The 15082-nt window shown below is 35.6% G+C and overlaps 1 protein-coding gene across 1 annotated transcript in view; it reads right to left on the bottom strand.

Annotated features, from left to right (window-relative positions):
* LOC111049265 (mitochondrial intermediate peptidase) overlaps positions 1–15082 on the bottom strand; it is a 29799-nt gene that overhangs the window by 2465 nt on the left and 12252 nt on the right. The gene's annotated exons all lie outside the window — the stretch shown is intronic.

Here is a 15082-nt window from a genome sequence, read left to right as displayed (position 1 = left end):
ATTTATATCATGGATAGCTATTTATAAGCCCTATCAACTAGCATAAGTCTCATTTCTGGGAAAATTTCAGGAGCTCCGTAATATTCTGAGAAAAATGGCGGAAAATGACTAAAAAACCATGTTTTTCACGGTTTTCTCGAAAACGGCTCCACGATTTTCTTCAAATTTATACCATGGATAGCTATTTTTAAGCCCTATCAACTGGCATAAGTTTCATTTCTGGGAAAATTTCAGGAGCTCCGTAATATTCTTGAGAAAAATGGCGGATAATGACTAAAAATCCATGTTTTTCACCGTTTTCTCGAAAACTGCTCTAACGATTTACTTCAAATTCATACCATGGATAGATATTCATAGGCACTATCAACTGGCATGAATCTCATTTCTGGGAAAATTCCATGAGCTCCATAATATTCTTGAGAAAAATGGCGGATAATGACCAAAAACCAGGTTTTTCACGGTTTTCTCGAAAATGGCTCTAACGATTTTCTTCAAATTTATATCATGGATAGCTATTTATAAGCCCTATCAACTAGCATAAGTCTCATTTCTGGGAAAATTTTAGGAGCTCCGTAATATTCTTGAGAAAAATGGCGGAAAATGACTAAAAAACCATGTTTTTCACGGTTTTCTCGAAAACGGCTCCAACGATTTTCTTCAAATTTATACCATGGATAGCTATTTTTAAGCCCTATCAACTGGCATAAGTTTCATTTCTGGGAAAATTTCAGGAGCTCCGTAATATTCTTGAGAAAAATGGCGGATAATGACTAAAAATGTGTTTATCCAAAAGCAAACTGTTGGCAACTGTTGATTCTATTAAATGATTCACTATGAAGAGATAGCTGACCTTGTTTGTCTCCAGCATCATTACTCTGTCACCAGCTGGCTCAAATCTTTGAATAGTAGACTTGAGATGCGCGGGAGCACTAACGTCAGGTGATCAATTTTCATAACGGCAAGGAAAGTTGTGTGAGTGCACCACAGCAGATTTTTACTTTCCTTGCCCTACTACCATAGGTAAGGAAAGTATTGCTTTCCAAAAAAAATTAAGGTACCCAAATTTCAAGTTTTCTATACGTTTCAAGGTCCCCTGAGTCCAAAAACATGATTTTTGGGTATTGGTCTGTGTGTGTGTATGTGTGTGTGTGTGTGTGTGTGTGTGTATGTCTGTGAACACGATAACTCCATTCCTTGGAGTCGATAACCGATCGACTTGAAATTTTAAACTTAAGGTCCCTATACCATGAGGACCCGACAATAAGAAATTCAATAAAATTCAATTCAAGATGGCGGAAAAAATGGCGGATGATTACTAAAAAACCATGTTTTTCACGTTTTTCTCGAAAATGCCTCTAACGATTTTCTTCAAATTTATATAATGGATAGCTATTTATAAGCCCTATCAACTAGCATAAGTCTCATTTCTGGGAAAACTTCAGGAGCTCCGTAATATTCTTGAGAAAAATGGCGGAAAATGACTAAAAAACCATGTTTTTCACGGTTTTCTCGAAAACGGCTCCAACGATTTTCTTCAAATTTATACCATGGATAGCTATTTTTAAGCCCTATCAACTGGCATAAGTTTCATTTTTCGGAAAATTTCAGGAGCTCCGTAATATTCTTGAGAAAAATGGCGGATAATGACTAAAAATGTGTTTCTCCAAAAGCAAACTGTTGGCAACTGTTGATTCTATTAAATGATTCACTATGAAGAGATAGCTGACCTTGTGTGTCTCCAGCATTATTACTCTGTCACCAGCTGGCTCAAATCTTTGAATAGTAGACTTGAGATGCGCGGGAGCACTAACGTCAGGTGATCAATTTTCATAACGGCAAGGAAAATTGTGTGAGTGCACCACACCAGATTTTTACTTTCCTTGTTCTACTACCATAGGTAAGGAAAGTATTGCTTTCCAAAAAAAATTAAGGTACCCAAATTTCAAGTTTTCTATACGTTTCAAGGTCCCCTGAGTCCGAAAACATGATTTTTGGGTATTGGTCTGTGTGTGTTGTAAAGCATCGAATTTGGGTAGACAAAGATCCCTGAACGAAATAGTAATAGGTCTGAAAATAAAGTAACTGGCTAATATCGCCAAATAGATAATAACTAAGATTAGATAGCATCAGCTTGTTCTGGCTAAACGGTACAAAAACCTAAAAAGGATTTGAAGGAATTTGTTGCTAATAAATATATTATTATATAAAATATTTTGAAGATTGAGGTTAGGTATATGTATTCAGGGATCGGTGACCTAGAGATCGATCAAATCGAGCAACGTAGAATCTGACCAAAACCCCTTGGCAGAGCTCTATTGCAATCAAACAGTATGCAATGTGAAAAAACACATGATCACGTGGCTAATTATTAGGTAGCATGAAATAAATATTAGTGTATAGAATATTAGCTAGCATGTAGAGAGCATAACCAAAAAACCAAATAAAAATAATTAAGTGTATTCAGGAAATAGGAGGTACCAGGCGCATGAATACCGAATAAAATTTGCATGCACCAATAGCAAAACGGCAGTTAATAGGCGGCAACTGTAGGCCAATTCAAAAATATTTCTATATATTTATATAAATGTACTGGATTTGTGTTAAAACATCGTATAGTCTATGTTATCGATATGGCTCGAAGGCAAAGAAATTATTAAACGCACAACCTGAGTAATAATTTGATATTTTTTGTATGACCTATTTGAACCTAAATGGCGGAGGACTAAGATATTCAAATTTTATGTTAATTTGAAAGTCGGAAATAAGATTTGTAAAATTGAGAAAGGAGAACCAGCACTCACCAGCCAAATGCCACCATGAGAGAACCCAAATATTTTAGAGCGTAGTACCTTGCTAATAAATTTGTAAAAGTTAAAGTTAAATCAAATTATTAAATTTCTTAAAAGACTTCGTGATGCTATTGTAAAGCAGAAGTCATTTTCAATTTCAAATAAATTTATAACCCCTTGGAAGAGACGATTCCGGCTACCATATTCCAGGACCACATGGAGTTGGATCGACATCGGCGGCTTACAAGAAGATTTTCGACACGTGAGTGATAAATATTGAATTAGTGATGGGCGCCCTAGTGCTTCGAATCTATCTAATAATCAAAGCTAGCTCGCCGAAAGGGTTTTTATTATAAAGTAAGAAATTAATAAGAGAAATACTTGCGCAAGTAAAATTAGTATTAAAGGTATTTTATTGAAGAAAAAATATAGATCAATACATTTCAGAAAATTCCATTTGGATCAAAGAAGTATAAAATCTAGGCTATTAAAACATATGCATATGATATTTAATTTTGCAATATAATTTGCGATAGTTTGTTATAGCTCTAATTCACTAGATGAATGGCTCTACCTATTCCGTCAGGTGCCGAATCTTGCACCCTGAGATAAAATATATATTCAATACAAAGAAATCTACTAAGTACTAGAGATTTTAATATATATATATATATATATATATATTTGGATTATTAGTGGCTAATTTATCAAGTTGATCTTAAAGAACCTATTTTTTAATTGAATTGTCCAAGTCAACAAGTATTAACAAGAGCATATCGCAGCTACATGCAAAGGATGCATATGATTTTAAGATAAAGGCACATGGTAATGATTCGTGCCATAAATCTAGAATATAAAGTTTAGCCTGTGATATTTTACTGATTTCAATTATTGTTCTATTTTTATATTATATTTTTTATCGCTCTTTATATATTTTTTGCCTCGATCTATTTTTTGCATTATTGTTTAATATATGTATCAAAATGTTTATGGTGTGCAATTTATTTTTATTCCTCAACACTATAGTATAAGTATCATATTTATATATATTTATTTTTAATGAATTACAAGAGTTATAGGAGAAGCCCATACCTAGGCCTAGAAAGATTTTTATGAGACTGAATCCTATTAAAAAACCACGACCTAATTATATGATTATATCAAATATCTCATGCTTTACCGACTGATGCCAAGCAGGAGGCTAATCGTTATTTAAATATAAAGAATAACGTCAGAGAAACATGCCGTACCAACGTGGGACTGATGATGAGAGCCGAGCTCATTGAATAATTATTTGAAATTAAGTCAATAACCATATTGAAAATTATAGATAACTTATACGAGTATTGAGGAAAACAGGCGAAGTAAAATTTGTATTACTTTTTGGGGAATCAATAGCTTTAAATAAAAAGAAATTATATGTTTTAAAGAAAATTTTATATTATTAGTACTGTAAAAAATATATGTTTATAGAGAGAGATTATATTTTATAAGCCTAAACTGCTATTACTTTCTAGTCAAGAATATATTATGTATTTAAGCCGGTTGGAAAATAAGTCACAGCCTGTAAACTAGCCAAGAATTAAAACAAAACATTGGGGGCGCTAGAGCATTATAAAAAACTTAAGTATAAATACCTGTCTATGAGTATCCAAACACTTTGCACATCACTGTTTCACTGTAAGTCCCGGTTTGTGTCTCTTTTTTAAGCATTTTCGCTTATCATTTTATCACTTTTTTAATTAGCATTTATCATATTTGACACAATGAATCACACTCCCGCAAACTCTGAAGTTTCATATATGTACGGCGGTTGCACAGATCCCACTTTGTCGACTCCAAGCACATCAAACCCCACCACGGTAGATGCCAATACGCCACGAGAAAGGGAACCAGGAAGCGTCGGGTCGATAGTCTTCGATCCACAAGGTCTGCAACCTCTATCATCCACTCGAATCGACGCCGCTGACACACCATTGAATCAACGGATAGCAGAGATCAACTTTGAAGGGGGCGAGGAGCAGCCTGCAGAACCCGCATCGCCGGAGGCCGAGTCACACCTGGGCAACAAAGTATATTTTCAGTCACAGAGTTAGATCCGTTTCAAAAGGTAATAATGGAACAAACTAGCAGTATGTTCAATATTATGTTACAAAACACAATGGATAATATGATGCAGGAGATTAAAAAAGAGAATGCTGCAATAAAAGAGGCAAATAAAGAAACAGTGGAACAGGGCATGAAAGAAACAGCAGGCGCTATAAAATCAGTAGAACGACGGTTGGATAAGATTGAGACTAAAGTAGAGAATCATAGGGAAGAACTGAAAGCAATGATAACTCTACAGAAAGAAAGTCAGGATAAAGTTACGGCAGGATTATCGGAAAGGTTGGATACGGTTACCTGTGAACTCAACGAAAGGATAGATAACCTAACCACACAAATCACTACACCCATTCAGGATATAACCAATAACATTAAGGCCGATTGCCATCAAGAAATCCACAAACAAATTACCGTTGCCAATCAAAATTTAACAACTACAGTTGACAAAAATATTAACAGTATTAAAGAAACACAAAATAAACAGATTAATATGTCCACAAAAATGAACCAACTGCAAGGTAGCATCAATCAAAATACAGAAACCTGTAAAGCTTTAAACGGAACTCTACTAATTCAAAAATCCACTCTGACTCAATTAAATCAAGAAATAAACGCTAATAAAATTACACATAATAGTCAATGGCAGATGACACAGGAAAAAATAACAGCATTAGAAAATCATATTCAACAACGACCTCAAGGGATTCAAACAGACAACCTCAACGCACATAGTATATTACAAGGACTGGGCAAATTTGATAATACTGATCGCCATTTGCAACCTCAACCATTCATTGATCAGATAAAATTAGTACAAACTCTTGCACCTACCTCTTGGAGCATGTGGCGTCTTCGTTTGACTAGTTTATTGATTGGCGAACCCCTGATGTTTTTTCGGAGTAGAGCCCATGAATTTACATCATTGGATGAGTTTGTAGCTGTCTTCCTGGAACAGTATTGGAGCAGAAGTAAACAGTTGGACATGCTAGCGGACATTATATCATGCGATTTCAACCCTAACTTAGACGGTGCATGTACCACTTTTGTCACTGCCCTACAGTTTAAAAATTCTCAATTGAGCGAGCCCATTAATGAATCGGCATTAGCAAGTATTATTTTAAAGATAGAATGGCACTCGCCACACAACCCATTACTGATTGCAAACAGCTGATAAATCATTTATATGGCATACAGTCTGTGATGGCAATATCAAACCACCGTTCAGACCAGAGATACGCACAAAATCAACATAACTCAAAATTTAATCAGTATAACAGCCAAAATTATGAACCGGTATCATATGATCGCTACCGATCTGCCCCTCAATTTGAACGCCGCTATGAGCACAGGCAAAATGGTAACTGGAATAATGAAAAATTTCAAAATCGCACAACCAACCACTATGCCCAGCAGAGCAACCGTAGAATCACTATGATGGCCGTGATCGATTAAACTCAAATAATAATCACACTCAGAACAATTACAACAGAAATTATAAACCGCCACCTCAACAAGTAAGCACAAATTATACATTAGCACATGCAATAGGATTGAATCAACAAAAAACCCAGAACCCAGCACCCAACGACCCGCCACCAGATATACAGAAAACTACAGCTAATAAACCATGACTATATGATACCCCCGATACAGCAAGCACAAGCTCAAATGAAACAAACCAAGAAAAGCAGGATATTTCAACGTCATACACCACATTCAGAAATGATTTACCGGAGACTTTGTTAGAAGAAACGGAAAAGGAAAGCAGGCTACCGGATATCCAAATGCAAGCGTATATCGATATCGAAATATATGGAATGAAGGTTCAAGCATTAGTAGATAGTGGTTCACAATGTAGCCTCATACAAACAGACATATTTCAACGTCTGAAAGAAAAAACAAAATTAGCTACTCTACCGTTAACCAACGTATATGTATCAGGTATCAGTCCAGGACGGCGAATACATATAACTACTCAATGCTTACTGGAAATAAATCTTCAACAACAACGATTCGCATATACATTTCTTGTATTACCTGTTTCCGGTCCGCACATAATAATAGGTACAGATTTTCTACAACACTTCCAGGCCTGTTTAAATTTCCAAACCTCGAAATTTCATGCATTTACCGAAACCGAAGCATACGAAGTTATAGTACCCCTTGATCTGAAGAAACGCACTGAAGGAATTGCTGAGGTACATTTCGCTCACTACATGGAAGGCGTGCCGAGGGAGTGGGGTATCCACGGAATGGAAAATGCTATGGAGTGTATGGAGGTATTAAGCCTAACAACTAAGGACCGAACACTGTCAAGAGCCGACTCTAGTACCGAAGAATTGTTAGAGATACTGATAAACAGAATCCATCAACGTACCGATTGGCACCCTGACACTAGACAGGAAATAATTCAAGTATTCCGTAAAAATGCAGACGTTTTTTCCGAACAACCTGGCCTAGCTACTCACTTCGAATGTTCACTCAATGTTAAACCACACGACACGTATTACCGCAAATCATACCCCATACCTTTCACCTATCGATCCGCCGCCATAGCAGAAATATCTCGCATGGAACAACTAGGAATTATAGAAGAATCCACAGCACCCTATAGTTTGCCGATTGTGTGTGTAGCAAAAATGATGGAACAGTAAGACTATGTCTGGATGCTCGCGTCTTGAACCGCATATTGGATGATGACCGAGAAGGACCAGACCAAATTGAACAAGTTATGCAAACTTTCCATGGCAAGACCATATATTCAACGGTAGATTTGAGCGCAGGATATTGGCAAGTCCAAGTAGCACCGGAATCGCGCGATTATTTATCCTTCCTGTTTAATGGACGCAATTATAGGTTCACTCGTTTAGCGTTTGGATTAAGAAATGCTATGGCTATATTCATACGATGTTTGAGACAGGCGCTAGGAGACGATATCAGAGACTACTGTACATTATACGTGGACGATGGATTAATAGCCTCACAGAATATACGTGAACATTGCCAGCATTTAGATATAGTATTTGATAGATTAATAAATTGCGGATTGAAACTCAAACTATCTAAGTGTGAATTTTTTGCGAGAGAGGTGAAATATCTAGGACACATAATCACACCTACTGGCATATCACAGGACCCGGACAAATTATTAGCCATCAGACAATTTCCATCACCAACCAACCGTAAACAATTACAAAAGTTTATTGGATTTTTACAATTCTACCGCCGTTTCAATAAACAAATGTCACACTACACTGCTCAACTCAGTCATATATTGTCTAGTACCAAGCCTTGGATTTGGACTAACAAGGAAGAGATCATATTCCAGCAACTAAAAGAAGCTTTCCTAAATTCCGTCGTGTTGAAACACCCTAACCTGAAGAAACCTTTTTTCTTGAATGTCGATGCATCAGATTACGCGATAGGCGCAGAGATTTTCCAAGAAGATGATCAAGGAGAGAAAGGAGTGTTAGCATTTTTTAGTAAGACACTCAACCCAGCCCAGCGTCGTTATTCTGTGACCGAAAAAGAGTTGTTGAGTATTGTGGAAGTATGTATTAAGTACCGGACATTGTTGCTCGGCAATAAGATATTTATCAATACCGACCACAAAGCCTTAACATTTTTCAAAACAGCCAAATTGAATCACAACCGCTTATCTAGATGGTTTCTTGCGCTTCAAGAATACGATATCGAATTGACCCATCTGCCAGGAAAGAAAAATCAGACCGCCGACTTTCTATCCAGGGAAATAGACGCTACATATTGTCAAGATACCAACCTGAGATGTTTCGCCGTAAAGAGTGGAGAAAGCATACCATATCCTCCCAACATCCAACCACGAATTCATACTGCCATGTTAACCCCTGAAAGAATCCGTATCGCCCAATATGAAGACCCAAGACTGTCCCGGATCCGCGAATTGATGGAAGAAGGAGCTGCCGAACCGCCCGATTACCTGCGACAGTATACCCGCTACAAAGGATTTATGTTCCACCGACCGGCTAAAAATACTTACGACTGGCGCCTAATCATCCCCGCTAATATGGAAACAGATTTGATAAAAGAAGCTCACGAACGCATTGGACATTTTGGAACTACGAAGACCCTCCACCTACTAAAAGAAAGCTGTTATTTTAAAAGCATGCATAAAAAAGTGGCCAAAATAGTGAAAACTTGCGATATATGCCAGAAAGCCAAATACCCGCGATACCATATCAGGGGTGAAATGAATCCCATTCTCCCCAGCGCACCATTGGAATTGATATCAGCGGATATATATGGTCCATTGCCCATGGCGCAATACGGAAAAAAATACATATTCGTGCTTACATGTGTTTTTTCAAAATATACCATGCTATTTCCCATAGGTAAATTGACCGGAGAAGTTTTGGCCCGATGCATAACGGAAAGATGGACAAGTGAAGTAGGAAAGCCCAAACGAATCCTATCCGACAACGCAACCTATTTTTGTAGCAAGCAGTGGAAAGAAATACTTCACCTGGCTAATATTAAATGGTCGAGGACATCTCTTTACAGCCCCAGCGCTAATCCGGTAGAGCGACGTATGGCAGAGATCTCTCGTTTTATGCGGACGTACTGTAATGAAAAACACCAACAATGGGTTAGATATATACCATTTTTAGAAGAATGTTATAATAATAGCCTAAATGAAAGCACCGGTCGTACGCCTTACGAAATCATATTCGGTAAAAGGAACAATACATTTATCGAAAAATTAATTGATTTTCCAAGCTCAGAAGTGAACAAATTAACAAACCCTAATATCCATCATCTAGTAAGGTTAAAGCTAGAGCAGAAGGCAAATAGCAGAAAGAGATTCCACGACCGAGCATATAAAATATTTTCATATAACGTTGGAGATGAAGTTTTAGTAAAGAGCCACAGGTTATCAAATGCTTTGGAGAAAGTAACTCGCAAATTCTTTTTAATTTATTCAGGGCCATTCACTATCGTAGCCATATCGCAGCATAACACAGTTCAGTTACAAGAGAGTGAGAACACGCACATTGTTTGGTGGGAAAATGTAGCCAATATTAAACCATATCACAGAATTTGAAATAAATACGATAAGCAATCAAAGAAAACACCACTATCAAGCCAATTACTAACCTTTCGTAATAAATTTAATATTGGTGAGGCCACCTCGTGTCAACAAATCAGATTTTTCGTTTCCTTCCAACTATCAAAACCTGCAACAAGCAAGGGAGTAATTTTTGAATATGTAATTAAATTAGTTACATCAAATAAAAAAGGACACAAGCGGGGATAAAATATTTAAGATTTGTTAATTACCTTTAAAGAGGAAAAATGTAGAAGCTAGGTTACTTGCAAGACTCAACAACCAGTTCTGACATAAGCAATGTAAAACGTAGAACAAGCAGTCAGCTGGCCAAAGCCACCAGAATCAAATGAATGTAACGTCTGTTAAACACATGATTATAAAAAAGAAGTACTGTACCCAAAAAGTTATCTATTATTGTTATTTATTATATTTATTAATGTCGGTATATTTATTTATATGTTTTATATTTATTACCTTTAGTTATGCCACGTTTGTTACCTGAAAAAACCTAAAGTGAATGCAAGCTACCAAAAAACCAAAGAGCCATTAGCAAAAGAAAAGATTGTACCTGATGTATAGAAAATTATTTATATTAAGACCTAAGAAGTACTATAAGATATAAGCCCAGAAGTTTTGTAAATCGAAATTATTGTCTGAAAGGAATCAATTGTGAGAATCATGAAATGTGTGTAGTTAGGTTGGCGGCCCTGCGAGCGGCGAATTTAAAAATATTATGTTTTAAGTGTAAGGAGGAATGCGTTTAGAAGATTATGTTTATGATATTTTATGTGTGTTGAGGAGGAGAATTTGTTATTGTATTTGATAGAGGTCTAAAGGAGATGCAGCAGATATGTCTGCGAACTGTGATAGAAGTCTGAGAGTATAATTTATAAATAAAGTATGGTATATATCGATGTATTGAAGGGTGGATTTTCATTAAAAACATTGTGATTCTCAAATATTTTGAATTCAAACCCAGGGGCGCGTGTAAAGCATCGAATTTGGGTAGATAAAAATCCCTAACCGAAATAGTAATAGGTCTGAAAATAAAGTAACTGGCTAATATCGCCAAATAGATAATAACTAAGATTAGATAGCATCAGCTTGTTCTGGCTAAACGGTACAAAAACCTAAAAAGGATTTGAAGGAATTTGTTGCTAATAAATATATTATTATATAAAATATTTTGAAGATTGAGGTTAGGTATATGTATTCAGGGATCGGTGACCTAGAGATCGATCAAATCGAGCAACGTAGAATCTGACCAAAACCCCTTGGCAGAGCTCTATTGCAATCAAACAGTATGCAATGTGAAAAAACACATGATCACGTGGCTAATTATTAGGTAGCATGAAATAAATATTAGTGTATAGAATATTAGCTAGCATGTAGAGAGCATAACCAAAAAACCAAATAAAAATAATTAAGTGTATTCAGGAAATAGGAGGTACCAGGCGCATGAATACCGAATAAAATTTGCATGCACCAATAGCAAAACGGCAGTTAATAGGCGGCAACTGTAGGCCAATTCAAAAATATTTCTATATATTTATATAAATGTACTGGATTTGTGTTAAAACATCGTATAGTCTATGTTATCGATATGGCTCGAAGGCAAAGAAATTATTAAACGCACAACCTGAGTAATAATTTGATATTTTTTGTACGACCTATTTGAACCTAAATGGCGGAGGACTAAGATATTCAATTTTATGTTAATTTGAAAGTCGGAAATAAGATTTGTAAAATTGAGAAAGGAGAACCAGCACTCGCCAGCCAAATGCCACCATGAGAGGACCCCAAATATTTTAGAGCGTAGTACCTTGCTAATAAATTTGTAAAAGTTAAAGTTAAATCAAATTATTAAATTTCTTAAAAGACTTCGTGATGCTATTGTAAAGCAGAAGTCATTTTCAATTTCAAATAAATTTATAACCCCTTGGAAGAGACGATTCCGGCTACCATATTCCAGGACCACATGGAGTTGGATCGACATCGGCGGCTTACAAGAAGATTTTCGACACGTGAGTGATAAATATTGAATTAGTGATGGGCGCCCTAGTGCTTCGAATCTATCTAATAATCAAAGCTAGCTCGCCGAAAGGGTTTTTATTATAAAGTAAGAAATTAATAAGAGAAATACTTGCGCAAGTAAAATTAGTATTAAAGGTATTTTATTGAAGAAAAAATATAGATCAATACATTTCAGAAAATTCCATTTGGATCAAAGAAGTATAAAATCTAGGCTATTAAAACATATGCATATGATATTTAATTTTGCAATATAATTTGCGATAGTTTGTTATAGCTCTAATTCACTAGATGAATGGCTCTACCTATTCCGTCAGGTGCCGAATCTTGCACCCTGAGATAAAATATATATTCGATACAAAGAAATCTACTAAGTACTAGAGATTTTAATATATATATATATTTGGATTATTAGTGGCTAAGTTATCAAGTTGATCTTAAAGAACCTATTTTTTAATTGAATTGTCCAAGTCAACAAGTATTAACAAGAGCATATCGCAGCTACATGCCAAAGGATGCATATGATTTTAAGATAAAGGCACATGGTAATGATTCGTGCCATAAATCTAGAATATAAAGTTTAGCCTGTGATATTTTACTGATTTAAATTATTGTTCTATTTTTATATTATATTTTTTATCGCTCTTTATATATTTTTGCCTCGATCTATTTTTTGCATTATTGTTTAATATATGTATCAAAATGTTTATGGTGTGCAATTTATTTTTATTCCTCAACACTATAGTATAAGTATCATATTTATATATATTTATTTTTAATGAATTACAAGAGTTATAGGAGAAGCCCATACCTAGGCCTAGAAAGATTTTTATGAGACTGAATCCTATTAAAAAACCACGACCTAATTATATGATTATATCAAATATCTCATGCTTTACCGACTGATGCCAAGCAGGAGGCTAATCGTTATTTAAATATAGAGAATAACGTCAGAGTGTGTATGTGTGTGTGTGTGTGTGTATGTGTGTGTGTGTGTGTATGTCTGTGAACACGATAACTCCATTCCTAATTAACCGATCGACTTGAAATTTTAAACTTAAGGTCCCTATACCATGAGGACCCGACAATAAGAAATTCAATAAAATTCAATTTAAGATGACGGAAAAAATGGCGGATAATTACTAAAAAACCATGTTTTTCACGTTTTTCTCGAAAATGGCTCTAACGATTTTCTTCAAATTTATATCATGGATAGCTATTTATAAGCCCTATCAACTAGCATAAGTCTCATTTCTGGGAAAATTTCAGGAGCTCCGTAATATTCTTGAGAAAAATGGCGGAAAATGACTAAAAATGTGTTTATCCAAAAGCAAACTGTTGGCAACTGTTGATTCTATTAAATGATTCACTATGAAGAGATAGCTGACCTTGTGTGTCTCCAGCATTATTACTCTGTCACCAGCTGGCTCAAATCTTTGAATAGTAGACTTGAGATGCGCGGGAGCACTAACGTCAGGTGATCAATTTTCATAACGGCAAGGAAAGTTGTGTGAGTGCACCACAGCAGATTTTTACTTTCCTTGCCCTACTACCATAGGTAAGGAAAGTATTGCTTTCCAAAAAAAAATTAAGGTACCCAAATTTCAAGTTTTCTATACGTTTCAAGGTCCCCTGAGTCCAAAAACATGATTTTTGGGTATTGGTCTGTGTGTGTGTGTGTGTGTGTGTGTGTATGTGTGTGTGTGTGTGTATGTCTGTGAACACGATAACTCCATTCCTAATTAACCGATCGACTTGAAATTTTAAACTTAAGGTCCCTATACCATGAGGACCCGACAATAAGAAATTCAATAAAATTCAATTTAAGATGGCGGAAAAAATGGCGGATAATTACTAAAAAACCATGTTTTTCACGTTTTTCTCGAAAATGGCTCTAACGATTTTCTTCAAATTTATATCATGGATAGCTATTTATAAGCCCTATCAACTAGCATAAGTCTCATTTCTGGGAAAATTTCAGGAGCTCCGTAATATTCTTGAGAAAAATGGCGGAAAATGACTAAAAAACCATGTTTTTCATGGTTTTCTCGAAAACGGCTCCAACGATTTTCTTCAAATTTATACCATGGATAGCTATTCTTAAGCCCTATCAACTGGCATAAGTTTCATTTCTGGGAAAATTTCAGGAGCTCCGTAATATTCTTGAGAAAAATGGCGGATAATGACTAAAAATCCATGTTTTTCACCGTTTTCTCGAAAACTGCTCTAACGATTTACTTCAAATTCATACCATGGATAGATATTCATAAGCACTATCAACTGGCATGAATCTCATTTCTGGGAAAATTCCATGAGCTCCGTAATATTCTTGAGAAAAATGGCGGATAATGACCAAAAACCAGGTTTTTCACGGTTTTCTCGAAAACGGCTCTAACGATTTTCTTCAAATTCAAGCCATGGGTAGCTAGCTATTCATAAGTCCTATCAAATGACATGAGTTTTTTCCTTGGAAAATTGCAGGAGCTCCGTAATATTCTTGAGAAAAATGGCGGATAATTACTAAAAAACCATGTTTTTCACGATTTTTTCAAAATAACTTGACCGATTTTTTTCAAATTCATACTCTGTATAGTTATTTATCAGCTCTAAAAACTGGCATGAGTCTCCTTTCTGGGAAACTAATGGGGGGTCCACCCCATCCTCGAGAAATGGACTTTGTAACCTCCTTCTCGTGCATGAGGTAGGTAGGTAGAGCAGTTCATAAAAAGAACACATAGTCGAGATATTTCATCTGTAGAACAGCTGTTTTGACGACTTTAAAAAAATGACGACTAAAAAAATCATTGAATTCCACAATTTACACAAAGGAAAAAGTACTCTGGAAACAATTATATATACACATATACAAAAGTCTGATCGTAGTTTCGAATATGAGCAAGGAAAGTTTTGTGAGTGTACCACACCAGATTTTTAAATTTACTAAGAAAAAAAATAAATGTTGCAAAACCTCATGATTTTTAATGAGTTCATAATTTGAAATCATTGATACAGCTTTTAATAAAAATAGTTTCCCAAAAAGAACATTAAGCCATTTCTGACTCAATAAAAA

This window comes from Nilaparvata lugens, chromosome 1 (genome assembly GCF_014356525.2).
Source record: "Nilaparvata lugens isolate BPH chromosome 1, ASM1435652v1, whole genome shotgun sequence".
NCBI lineage: Eukaryota > Metazoa > Arthropoda > Insecta > Hemiptera > Delphacidae > Nilaparvata > Nilaparvata lugens.
The sequence above is the reverse complement of the archived record's forward strand: the minus strand, read 5'-3'. Positions and strand labels throughout refer to the sequence as shown.